The sequence below is a fragment of the Bos mutus genome, chromosome X (genome assembly GCF_027580195.1).
Source record: "Bos mutus isolate GX-2022 chromosome X, NWIPB_WYAK_1.1, whole genome shotgun sequence".
In the NCBI taxonomy this organism is placed as follows: Eukaryota; Metazoa; Chordata; class Mammalia; order Artiodactyla; family Bovidae; genus Bos; species Bos mutus.
Genome location: NC_091646.1, coordinates 67,533,993 through 67,548,129, shown reverse-complemented (window position 1 = coordinate 67,548,129; position 14,137 = coordinate 67,533,993). Strand labels below are relative to the sequence as shown.

The 14,137-nt window shown below is 39.7% G+C and overlaps 1 protein-coding gene and 1 pseudogene across 1 annotated transcript in view; both read left to right on the top strand.

Moving 5' to 3' along the window:
* Nucleotides 1–14,137, top strand: part of SLC16A2 (solute carrier family 16 member 2) — a 132,294-nt gene that overhangs the window by 84,597 nt on the left and 33,560 nt on the right. The gene's annotated exons all lie outside the window — the stretch shown is intronic.
* Nucleotides 10,738–10,852, top strand: LOC138986516 (5S ribosomal RNA; annotated as a pseudogene).

Genomic DNA, 14,137 nt, shown 5'->3' with positions numbered 1-14,137 from the left:
TTGGAACAGGGGCTTGTGTAGGCTTCCTGGTAGGTGGGAATGGTGACTGCCTGCACATGGTGGGTGGAGCTAGGTCTTGTCCCTCTAGTGAGTAGAAACCTTGTCAGGAGTTGTTTATCAGGCAGCTGTGTGCTCAGGAAGACTTTAAGCATAGTGTGTGCTGATAGGTGTGGCTGTGTTCCTGCCCTGTTTGTTTTTTGGCCTGAGACATCCCAGCACTGGTGCCTACAAGCTGTTGTGTGGGGTCACATCTTGGTGAATAAATGGCAGCTTCCAAGAGGGCTTATGCTAATGAGTACTGCCTAGAATTGTCACCACTAGTGTCCTTGTTCCCACAGTGAGCCACAGCCACCCCTTACCTACACAGAAGACCCTCCAATACTAGCAGGTAAGCCTGGCCCAGTCTCTTATGAAGTCACCGCTTTTTTCCCTGGGTCCTGGTATACATGAGACCCTGTGTGTTCCCTTCAAGAGTGGAGTTTCTGTTTCCCCTAGTCCTTTGGAATTCCTGCCATCAAACCCCACTGAACTTCAAAGCTAGATTCTCTGGGGGTTCTTCCTCTCATTGCTGGGAAGCCTGATGTGGGGCTCAGAACTTTCACTCCTGTGAGAGAACTTCTGTGAAATAATTATTTTCCAGTTTGTGACTCACCCACCTGGTGTGTATTGGATTTGATTTAATTGCACTGGAACCCCTCTTACCATCTTATTGTGGCTTCTTCTTTGGATATAGAGTATCTTTTTTGGTAGCTTTCAGCATTTTTTGTTGATTGTTGTTCAGTTAATTTTGATTTTGGTATTTCTATGAGAAAAGTAAGCTCATGTCCTTTTACTCTGCTATCTTGTCTCTAGGAACAGTTTTAAGAAGATTCAATGGATGATTTTAGGATCTTTATCTCTTATTTCAGCCCAATACAGTTCAGGTAAAGAGTTATAGGGTCCTGTCAGGTCCAGAGGCCTGGCAACAGCTTTTCAAGATGCTTTATATCCAATGAGAAAGAGGCAATTCTGCTCTCCCTTATATACATTTTCTTCTATTTTCTTTAGGGGAGACAGAGTGACAGTCATATGTATTATTTTATACAGTCCTTTTAATAACCTTATAATATGACTACCATTACCCCCACTTTACAGAGTAGGAAAATTAATTTTAAGGGGTTAATTGTATGAAGTTATACAGAAGGTAATGATGAAGCTATAGCTGGGCATTAATTGTCAGAGTATTCTTTAATGTGTCTCACCAGAAAGGCCTAGGCTGTGTATAGAATAGCTACCTGGCTTCCACCTGTGCCATGTTGGAGATAGTATTTGCCTGGGCTGGGCAGATAACTCAGAGAATATCCAACTCAGAGTGGGAGGAGTAAGAGGGCTACTATTCCCAGGGCTGATGGTGAAGAAATTTTTCATGGCCACTGATGACAACAACACAAGCCAGTTGAGGAAGAAGGTTGGAGAGGATATGTTTGAAGCCCTTTGGGCAAGTAGGGCAGGAGGGAAGAACCCAGTGCAGTTGCTGCCATCTCTGGTGGGCTCCATCTCTGCTCTGGCTCTGTTTTGTTTCAGTTTCTAGTGAAAGCAACTTTGTAAAACTGTCTCCCCCTAGATAAGCATCACTTTCCATACAGAGGAAGCTGCTGAAGGGTACTGGAGACACCACTTCCCACCCTGACCTTTCATGTTCACCTGCTGCCAACTGGCACTGCTCTGTTCATGCTGAACAGAGTCATTTCTCTCCTACTAAATCCCAAAGTCCAAACTCATAATTAGTCTTTTATGTACCATATTTATTTTTGGAGGAGTTTGTCTTGGCATCAGGCTACTCTCTCCAAGGAGTACATGTCTCAACAAATAGCTCCTGCTCCTCTTCACTTTGGTGTTTCCTAGCTTGTTCATCCTGCCCCTACATGGCCTTTGGGGAATACCACCTACATAGAAGAGTGGAACAGGTTGCAGTGGAAGCTGGGTAGCCTGGGTTTTACAGATACCTGCTGCTCCACCATAACCCATCAGGTGTGGATCCTAACCCAGAGCCCAGACCAAACCTTAGCCCACTTCATGGAAAATCCCCTTGGGGATAGGCCCTCAGCCATTTCCTTTGAAGTGTTCCCTGAAATCTTATTCATCTTCCATAGGGTGGGAGGGTCCTGGGTCCAAGCACTGTCTGGGATAGAGGTACGTACTTGAAACCTTGGAGTCCTCCTCAGCTCTCTCCTCTATCCTGTCTCTTTAATATCTTAAGTCTTTGTGTACTAGAAGGGCTTCCCTGATAGCTCAGTCAGTAAAGAATCTGCCTGCAATGCAGGAGACTCCAGTTCAATTCCTGGGTTGGGAAGATCTGCTAGAGAAGGAATAGACTACCCACTCCAGTATTCTTGGGCTTCCCCTGTGGCTCAGCTGGTAAAGAATTTGCCTGCAATGCGGGAGACCTGGGTTTGATCCCTGGGTTTGATCCCTGGGTTGGAAAGATGCCCTGGAGAAGGGAAAGGCTACCCACTCCAGTATTCTGGCCTGGAGAATTCCATGGACTGTATAGTCCATGGGGTCACAAAGAGTCGGACATGACTGAGCAACTTTCACTTCACTTCACTTGTGTACTAGAAATATATAACATGTTACCTGAAGCTCTAACAAATTAGTGACTTTGGGTGATACATTTAATTTCTCTGGGCCTCAGTTTCTCCATGTGTAAAATAAGAATGTTGGTTTTTACCTGGAAACTCCCATGGACAGAACAGCCTGGCAGCTACAGTCCATATGGTCACAAAGAGTCGAACATGACTGAGCACAGCATAACATAACAATAAAAGTGAGAAGGTTGGTTTTGATGAATACTAAGTGTTGCTGTTTTGAACTCTTGTGTATGTGATTCAGTCTTAAGTCTGTTCTTATTGGCAGGTCTCCAGTTTAAGCTCCTTCCTACCATCCCTAAAAAATTCTGACATTGGCCTCATCAGTGGTGGTTTCCAATCCTTCCTCCATACTCTTATGGCCACAATGACCACAGTTATCTTTTTTAAATTAATTTATTTGTTTTAATTGGAAGCTAATTACTTTACCACAGTTATCTTTTGAACATTTCACTTCAACTGTGTGAGGGGTCTCCTTTACCTAAAGATTCAGGTCCTTTTCCCGACCCTGCCATTCAAAGCTCTCCACACTCAGGGCTGGAGAAATGTTCAAGACATCCATCCTGTGAGGGTCTCTGGGTACTCTTAAACAAGGAATTGTCAAAATATGCTATCAGAAATTGTCTAAGTTTTGAAATATTTACCTTTAACAACTAACATTTCAACATGCATCACATAAATACAAGGCAATCAATGTATGTCATTCACAAGACAATTACAAGATTAATAGGGTCTACATTGGAGATGTTTTCTGAATGACAGCTCCTGCCAAGTTGTCCTTCTGACCATTTCCCACAATGTGGTCCCTGACACTGAACACTACTAGTTGAGCCAATCCAGAGCTTCCCAAACTCGACAGTGCCCTTGAATTACCTAGGTGGTGCTATATGCAGCCAGACAAGTATGGTCCTCAGGCTGGTATTTGGGATCACTGGACAAGCTCCCTTTATATGTGTATTAGCTTCCTACTTGGATTGGCTAGACCTTTGGCTTGAATTGCTTCATAGCCACTTCAGGCTCTGGTATGAAGCCAAAACCCTGGCAGGTTCTTTGACAGTGTTCATTTCATGACTGAAGACCAGGATAGAAATGTGCTTGTAACTCTGCCTGTATTCCTGTCCGCTCCATACCCTCTTTAGAGATAACACATGCGTGCGTGCTAAGTTGCTTTTCATGGCCAATTCTTTTTGCAACCCTATGGCCTGCAGCCCACCAGGCTTCTCTGTCCGTGGGATTCTCCAGGCAAGAATACTAGAGTGGGTTGCCGTGCCCTCCTCCAGGGGATCTTCCAGACCCAGAGACTGAACCTGCATCTCTTATGTCTCCTGCACTGGCAGGCAGGTTCTTTACCATTAGCACCACCAACTCAGAGCCTCTACAAAAAGAAACTCCAAGCCTTCAAGACCCTAACATTACCCTCTACCTCTACCCAAATTATATGATTTTTTTTTTAACTTCTCTTGTCCTATCCCTTCAAACCCCTGCCATTCTCTTCAGTAACCTCATTTATGTGTCAGCGATCTTTGTCCAAACCCTGAGAGCTCCACATATCCAGTTAAAAGGAAACAGGGAGTATATTGGCTTTCTTTTATCTGATTCTCTTTTGACCCACAGTGCTTTCCTTGCTGCCTTGTGGGCACACACATAGGTATTCAAGTGAAACAAGCCCAGACTTGAGAGTTAAGAACTTCAAGGAATTTCTCTGCTCCTGGTACAGCAGGAAATCTGGGGCAAGTTATTTGCTTTCTTTGCACCTTGGTTACCTCATCTATAGATCAGGTACCATGAAACAATGAAAGATTAAACTCTGACCTTGCTGATAGATGGCATGTTCACCTGATCTGTGGCATTCCAAGTATATGGTGACCACAGGGTGCCTGCAATGTAGTGCCAATGGCTGGGAAGTGAATAAGGGAGTGAACACTAGGCTGAGGGTCAGAAGGCCCAAATTAGGCCCCTTTCTATTACTAGCTTGTTTTGTGTCCTTGGGCAAGCCACTCAAGCTCTCTGGCTTCATTTTCTTCCTTTTGTAAAATAGGGTTATGTACCTTAGCATAGTAGCTAAGAGCAAGGGCTTTAAAGTCAGATAGACCTGGGTTGGTGTCCCAGCTCTACCACTTACTAGCAATGTGCTAGTCTAGTCACCAAATCCCTTTTGGTCTGTTTACTTATTTGTGCTTAGTAGATCAGTCTTGTCCGACTCTGTGACCCCATGGACCATAGACCACAAAGCTCCTCTGTCCATGAGGATTCTCCAGGCAAGAATACTGGAGTGGGTTGCCATGCCCTCCTCCAGGGGATCTTCCCAACCTAGGGATCAAACCCAGGTCTCCTGCATTGCAGATGGATTCTTTACTGTCTGAGCCACCAGGGAAAGTAAATGGGCGCACTAACAGTATTCACTTGATGAGGTTGTTATGAAGATTAAATGAGATGACATAGCTAATATACATAAGGAATTTAACCTAGTGCCTGCCACATAGTAAGTACTATACAAGTGTCAGCTATTACTACTACTACTATGAAGAAAAGGAAGACTTGGGGGAGGACATTTGCTGGCTTATCTATATCAGGTTATTATATACTTGCTGTGAGGATGTAATGATATAAGTGCTGGAAAAGGGTTTGGAACATAAAAGGACTTTTCAAAAGTGAGGTGATATTGCAATTAAAACACAAAGGTGTTAGGTCCTCTTGCTGCCAAGAGGTTTATCCTGAGTATGTGAGATCTGGCTTGCTCAGTGGTGGCATGAAGGGCTATTTCCTTTCCCTCCTACATACCTATCCTTGCCATTATGATGATTTATTCCTCCTGGCAGACTGAATTAGAAGAGGAGATTTGAAACTCTGCTGAGGGTCTGGCTTTTAGTTGCTGCTGCTGCATTTCAAATTTTGGAGTGTGCTGGAACCCATGGGATGCCATGAAGACTCACTGCTCTGAGCAGTCATTAACTTCCACACACAAGGATCAGTTGCATAATGACCATTCAATAAATCTGGGCTGGTTAAAGAAGAGATATATGTGTCTGGGTGTGGGATTCCCTTCAGTAGCAGCCTGAGAGAAGTGACTGTCTTCATCTGCTGTCTCTAGGACACTATTTAATTTCTATTAGTACATGACAGGTCTCTCTTTTTTAATTAATTTATTGTTAATTGAAGGATAATTGCTTTACAGTATTGTGTTGGTTTCTACCAAACATCAACACGAATCAGCCGTAGATTTACACATGTCCCCTCCCACTTGAATATCCCTCCCACCTCCCTCCCCATCCTACCTTTCTAGGTTGTTACCCCCAATTTGAGTTCCTTGAGTCATACAGAAAATTCCCATTGGCAATCTATTTTATATATGGTAACATATGTTTCCATGTTACTCCCTCCATGCATCCCACATTCTCCTTCCTCCCCCCGACCAGCCATGTGCATAAATCTGTTCTCAATGTCTGTGTCTCCACTGTTGCTCTGCAAACAGGTTCATCAGTACCATCTTTCTAGATTCCATATATATGCATTAATATATGATAATTGCTTTTCTCTTTCTTACTTCACTCTGTATAATAGGCTCTAGGTTCATTCACCTGATTAGGACTGACTCAAATGTGTGCCTTTTTATGGCTAAGTAATATTCCATTGCATATATGTACCACAGCTTCTTTATGCATTCATCTGTTGATGACATCTAGGTTGCTTCTATGTCCTAGCTATTGTAAATAGAACTGCAATAAACATTGGTGTATATGTGTCTTTTTCAATTTTGGTTTCCTCAGGGTATATGCCTAGTAGTGGGATTGCTGGGTGATTTGGTGGTTTTATTCCTAGTTTTTAAAGAATCTTCATACTGTTTTCCATAGTGGCTGTAACAATTTACATTCCCACCAACAGTGCAAGAGGGTTCCCTTTTCTCCACACCCTCTCCAGCATTTATTGTTTGTAGAATTTTTGATGATGGATATTCTGACCAATGTGAGGTGATATCTCATTATAGTTTTTATTTGCATTTCTCTAATAATGAGCAATATTGAGCATCTTTTCATGTGTTTATTCATGTCAGGTATTTTATAGTACCTCACTTAATCTTCACAAAACAAACATTTAGTTGGCACTTTAAAAAAAACTTTTTATTTTGTGTTGGAGTATAGCCAATTAACAATGTTTTGATAGTTCTAGGTAAACAGCAAAGGGACTCAGCCATACATATACATGTATCCATTCTCCCCCAAACTGCCTTCCCATCCAGGCAGTAGTTGGTACTTTTATAATATCTATTTTCCAGATGAGGAAATTGAGGCTTAGAGATATGAAGAAAGTTGCTCAACATCAACCAGCAAGTAAGTAGATCTTGTTCTTAAACCCATGTCTATTTGACTTCAGAGACTGTACTCTTAACCTATACATTATAGAAAGAGTAATCCATTCCAGAATCTTCCTTGTAGTGGTACAGGTCCCAGCCTGGTTCCAGGATGGCCAGGTTGAAGCTATAGGAAATTTCTCAGTTGGGAAGAAGGTTACCAACCACTTGTGGCATGCAGGAACTTAATTTTTCTTCCTCTGTTCTTTTCCTTATTTTCTCCATCTCTTTTATAAAATACTCAATAGAAAGGGTCAGTATTCTTGGAAAAGGTACTTTACATTGAAAAATGGGTTCTACCATGTTTTCCCAGTGCCTCCCTCTGCCATCTTCTCTACCTCCCATCTCTCTGCTCTAATAAGGAATCCAGCAGTGCTAGGGATTGTCAGCAGATTCCTGTTCAGAGGCAGGAACATGGACTAATCTCAGGAGTGAGATTTACTGTGGCCTTCATACATCCTTGAAGCCATAGCAGGAGGTCCCTAACTGTGTCACTAACATTAGTGTTTATCTCAGATTTGAGGATCAAAAAATTATTGATCCTATCAGCCAGACTTCTGTTGATTGATTACCCTGTCATATGTCTCAGGCTTACCATCCAAGGTTTCCTTACTAATTACTGGACTGCAAGTATGGGGAGAGCTGCTTCTGGACACAGAGCTATCACCTGCCTACTCAAAGGAACTACCTAAACTGGCTACCTCCTTAGCTCAAGAGTGTTCTCAAAGCTGAGGGCAGAGCCCTATCTAGTTTCAGTCTCAGGGCTGGAAGTAGCTCATCATTTCAGCATTTGTTTCTTGTTCTGGCTCTGCAAAGGCACTGATGATTCTTTTTTTTTTTTTTAATTTATTTATTTTAATTAGAGGCTAATTACTTTACAATATTGTATTGGTTTTGCCATACATCAACATGAATCCACCACGGGTGTACACGTGTTCCCAATCCTGAACCCCCCTCCCACGTCCCTCCCCATACCATCCCTATATATGGAATTTAGAAAGATGGTAATGATAACCCTGTATGTGAGACAGCAAAAGAGACACTGATGTATAGAACAGTCTTTTGGACTCTGTGGGGGTGGGGGGGATGATTTGGGAAAATGGCACTGAAACATGTATAATATCATAGAAGAAACGAATCGCCAGTTCAGGTTCGATGCAGGATAGAGGCGCTGATGATTCTTGAAAGCAAAGATTAGAAAGTCAGCCATCTGATCCCTGCTGCTTTTGCCTGGTGGTTGGACAGATCATTGGAGGCCTGTTGGGCATTGTGGTACAGTGGAAGGAGCACTAGGTTAGGAGTCCAAAGATAGGGGTTTTAGTTCTGGCTCAGCTGGTAGGCTACAGTCCATGGGGTCGCTAAGAGTCAGCCACGACTGAGCGACTTCACTTTCACTTTCATGCATTGGAGAAGGAAATGGCAACCCACTCCAATATTCTTGTCTGGAGAATCCCAGGGACAGAGGAGCCTGGTGGGCTGCCGTCTATGGGGTCGCACAGAGTCGGACACGACTGAAGCGACTTAGCAGCAGCAGCAACGGACCTACTATGTCTTCTTGAATAGTTTATGTCCTCTCTGAGCCTTGATTTCCCCATTAATGGTTTTTTAAAGCTTTATTAAGAAAGAATTAATATACAGTAAAGTGCATATATTTCAAAGATACAGTTTGACAAGTTTTGACCTGTGTACACACTCATGAAACCATCACTATGATCAAAGTAATGGACATACCCATCACCCCCAAAAGTTGTCTTGTGTCTCTTTATCTCTCTCCCACTCTACTTTTTGTCCTTCCCTAGGCAACCACTAATATGCTTTCTCTCACTATAAATTAGTCTGTAGTTTTTACAGTTTTGCATAGCTAGAGTCATATGATATGTATTTTTTGGTAAGCTCTGGCTTCTTTCAAGCCAACAAAATTGTTTCAGGCCAACAAAACTCAACAAAATTATTTTGAGATTCATCCATGTTGTTGCATGTATCATTGGTTTGTTCTTTCCAACCTTCTTACCTTCCTTCTTTCCTTCCATTATTTATTTTGAGATGGTGTTAAATTTTATTAACATGGAAAGGTTTCCAAAACATATTTAAAAATTTAAAAGCAGCTTATAAGTCACATGTACTATATATATTGTCTTTGAAACAATTATATAGATATATATACATAGAAAAATCTGGAGGAATACATATCAAGGTAAAAATACTTGTCTTCAAGTGATTGGGATTATGGAGTTCTTTTTGCCTTCCTTCTTTGTTTTTCCAATTTTTCAATTGTGAAAATATGCAGCTGTTTTTAAAAGTAAGGAAATGTTACTTTATTTTGAATAGCTTTCTTCAGGTATAATTGACATACAATAAACAACTCACATTTAAAATGTGTAAAATGAGAAGTTTTGATATATGTATACATCATTAATCCATTACCATATTCAGGATAATGAGCATATCTATCATCCTCCAAAATCCTGTTCCTAACTACAGGCAACTATTGCTCTTCTTTCTATCACTATGGATTAATATGTATTTTCTAGATATTTTTATATAAATGGAATAAAAAGTAGACATTTTAAAATTCGCCTTCTTGTGCTCACTACAGTTGTTTTGAGTTTCACCCAACCTGTTGCATATATCTGTAGTTCATCCCTTTTTCTTGCTGAGTGCCATTTCTCGATGTGGATATACCACAATGTGTTTATCTATTTACATATTGACGGACATGATTGCTTCTAGGTTTTTTTTACTATTACAAATATAGTTGCTACAAATATTTATGTACAAGTCTTGATGTGCACATATGCTTTCATTTTGGAGGGTTGCTGAGTCATTGTAACTCTATATTTAACCAGTTGAGGAATTTCTAAACTGTTTTCCAAAGTTATTGCACCACTTTACAGTCCTAGCAACTATTCAACTGGAACTCAAGAGTTCCAGTTGTTCCAAATCCTCACTAACACTTGGTATGGTCAATTTAAAAAATGTTACATGTTTTAATGGGTGTGTATTGGCATCTCATTAGGTTTTAACTTGTATTTCCCTAATGACTAATGATGTTGAGCATTTTTTTCATGTGTTTGTTTACCACTCTTTGGAAAACTGTCAGTTCAAATCTTTTTGCTTATTTTCAGTCAGATTCTTTATTTTCTTGTTTTTGAAAATAAGAAATTATTCTCATGAGCTCTGGAAATAAATCCTCCTTTATCAGATATATTTTTGCCAAATATTTTCTCCCAGTCTGTAGCTTGTTTTTTAATTCTCTCAAAAGTGTATTTGAACCAGCACAATATTGTAAGGCAAATATCTTGCAATAAAATTTTTTTAAGTATATTTGAAGAATAAATTTAAAAATTTTGATAAAGTCAATTTTATTTATTTTTATACTTTGTGATCTTCATGCTCTATTTAAGAAATCTTTGTCTAACCAAAGTTCACTATGATTTTATCCTATGTTTTCTAGAAGTTTTATAGTTTTAATGTTACATTTAGGTCTATTATCCAATTTGAGTTAATTTTTGAGTATGGTGTGAGATATTAGTTCAACTTTGTTCTTTTCTGTGTGAATATTCAGTTGATTCAGTACCATTTGTTGAAAAATACTATCCTTCCCTATTGAGTTATTTTGACATTTTTAATTGAAAATCAACTGGCCATATATGTGTGGGCTCATTTTTGGACTCTGTTATGTTCCATTGAACAATATGTCTATCTTTATGCCCATACCATAATGTCTTAATTGCTGTAATTTTATAGTAAGTCTTAAAATCAGTCTATGGCCATACCACCCTGAACGCGCCCGATCTCGTCTAATCTCGGAAGCTAAGCAGGGTCGGGCCTGGTTAGTACTTGGATGGGAGACCGCCTGGGAATACCGGGTTAAAAAAAAAAAAAAAAAGTCTTAAAATCAACTCATTATATATCTTCCAAATTTGTTCTTCAATGTAAAAATTATGTTTGCAATTATGTATCCTTTACATTTACAAATTAATATAAGAATCAGTGCCAGATTCTATGAAAAAAAAAACTTTGCTGGGATTTTGATTGGGATTGTATTGTGTCTATAAGACAAATTGGGGGAGAATTAATATATGAACAATATTAAGTCTTCTGATGTATGAAAAAAATATATCCCTTCATTTATTTAGGTCTTATTCAATTTAGCTCATCAAAATTCTATAATTTTCACTGTAGAGGTCAAATTTTCCACAAGTGTGTCCATTATTTTCATCAAATTTATCCATAAGTATTTCAAGTTTCTGATGGTATTGTAAATGGCATTTTTACTTCAATTTTTAATTATTCATTGCTAATATATAGAAATACAATTGTTTTTTGTATTATACCTTGTGAACTTGTTTAACTCATTTATTACTTCTACTAATAGTAGCTTTTTATTAGTCTCTAAAGTTTTCTAGATAGACAATCATATTGTCTGTAGATAGAGATAGTTGTAAAACTATGTTGCTCTTATTTATAATCTGTATGTCTTCTATTTCTTCTTGTCTTATTTCTGGAATAAATATCACTTGGTCATTATTTTTATCCTTTTTATATATTGTTGGATTCAATTTACTAAAATGTTGTTAAGAATTTTACAACTGTGTTTATGAGGGATAATTCATTTGAAGTTTTCTTTCTTGTGATGTCTTTATCTGGTTATGGTATTAGGTTAACACTGGGCTCATAGAATGAGTTGTAAAGTATTGCCTCCTGTTTTATTTTTTGTAAGAGTTTGTGTTGGCTTATTATTATTTCTTCCTTAAATGTTTGTAATTCACCAGTGAAGCCATCTTGGTTAACCGTCTATGATTCTTTTTTTTTTTAAATATAAATTTGTTTATTTTAATTGGAGGCTAGTTACTTTACAATATTGTATTGGTTTTGCCATACATGCCCTCTATGATTCTTGAGGGCCCTTTCATTTTTAACACTTTGCAGTTCTAGTAAGATGCTTACCGTCAATCTTCACATTTTAGATATGTGCATCTCTCTGTCTCCTTATTTTCTGTTACTGACTCCTGCCTCCTTTCCATACTCTATCAGGTGAATTCATGTCTGATAATCAGAGTTTCTAGGTGCTAACCAGCCCCCTCAGATAAAACTGATGAAATTGTTTCAGTCTGTAGTTCCTCTAAAGCACTGATGATTTGGGTTTAAGAACCACCACTCATATACATTAGCCATTAGAGTAGATAACTGACCACTGTCCTACACCAGTGGTTGCCAAATCAGTAGCCATAAGACATTAAGTAAAACCTGTCATCCCTTAAGGACTGAGACAGAAGTTAGAAAGACTGCCTTTTCAGACCTTATGTGGGTACTTCCAAGTGAGTCTCTCCGGGCTTCAGTCTATTTGTAAAATTAGAAACTTGATTTCTAGATCTTCTGATTCCAAAAATGGAAGTAAATAAACAGCAGCAGCACAGAGAAGGAGGTTAAATACAGTAATAAGAGGGTAGTAAGACAACTTATGTTTTCAGTGATTATTTGACTTTACAAGTTTTGACATTCAAAAGTAGGTAGCCCATCAAAGTTGGCATGTTTTAAGACAAAGTGTGGAAGGTTAAAAATGGGGTTTGTTTAGATGATGAATGCTTGGAAAAGAATGTTTTCCAGTACTGCTGTGCCAACCAAGAAAAACATTATCACATTCTAACGAAGAGAAAAAATAAAAAATGCCAGGACAAATATGAAAACACTTATGGGATTTTTAAATAAAGGCTTGTTACAGATCTGGAGAAGAGTTCTAGACACAGTGGATGGTGAGTAGCTACCAAAGTAAATGGACTTAGATAGGCTGAAAGCTGGAAGTAAAAGCTTCTCAATATAATGTTTATCAGAATATGGAAAAAGGTTTGGAATCAGCTTTCCTGAACAAGAGCATTACATTTATTCCCTGGAAAAATAGCTACCTAGCACTTAACTCTAAGCTCTGTACAAGGCTAAAGAAACAGAAAATGAAGCTCAGTTGAAGGTCACTCTCTAGTCAGCCACAGAGAGAATGATGGGCAGGGCTCCTGCCATCTCATTCCCTAAGGAAGACCAAAGTGTTGCATTTTTTTCTATACAGCACCCTAGCTGATCCCTAAAGTGCTTTTATATGCATCCTTTTAAATGTATTCCACCAGTGCTTTCAGTCATCTTACTAAGGTGTGCTGATCACCTGGCTAGATGTGCCAGCATACCATCAGCACAGTCCTGAGCTACCTGCCACCAACCCCACATGGTCCCCATGCCCTATCTATGCCATTCCTACTAGGCTCACTTATCACAACTAGGTTTAGTCTCTTTACTATGTTCTTGGGACTCTAAATAACAGTGGAGATGGGGCAGAAGCAGGAATATTTCTGGCAACAGAGACTCCAATTCATAGTGACATTTTCTCCGCTTAGCATTGGGTACTACAGTAACTGAGTACTAAGAAATTGGGTACTAAGCAAGCCTTAGAGTGTGGCCTCCTAATACTGTTTGCTAGTCTTTCATCATACTGTTCACCTTGTCCTGAAGCAGGGGCTCTTAAATGGGGACAGCTTTGCCCTCATGTCACCCCCCTTCACCTTTCTCTCTCATCCACCCTTACCCAGCTTTGCCTTTTCTTTGGCCTTGCTCCAACATTCCCTCATTTGAGCTTTTGTTAGTTCCCTCACAGTAACAGGAATTTGTGAAAGCCTGTAATTTATTTGGAGAGTTTGGCTCTTAGAATACCCTCTCCCCCTTTCCAACTCAGAGGGAGAGCTCAGAGAGTTTGGCTTTTGGCAGCCAAAGAGTGGGGAATCTGGTCTCACATTAGAGTTCTTTTCTGAGCAGCCTCCCTGTATTTCAAAGACTTTAGCCTGTGAGCCTGGGTAAGGAGCCAGAGCACTAATTGGGCACTTGAGTGAAAAGACTTTGAATATAAGGAAACTTGAGGGCCAATAGGTCCAGAATGGAGCTGGAGAGGCCAGGGTTCTGCTTTTGCACTGCCCAGGCTCAACAGAAACCCAGCTGGCAATGGGTGCTTAGAGGAAAAAAAGAGGGAGTGCCTAATGAATACAGACATTGTATTCACTTCAGGTACAGAGCTTTTGGGGGCCAACTTTTTGGGAGTACTTAACTCACTTAAGGGTAGTACTTGAAGCTGAAGAGAACTCTGGGACTCGTTGGCAGAAAATTGTGAATGATAGGTTTG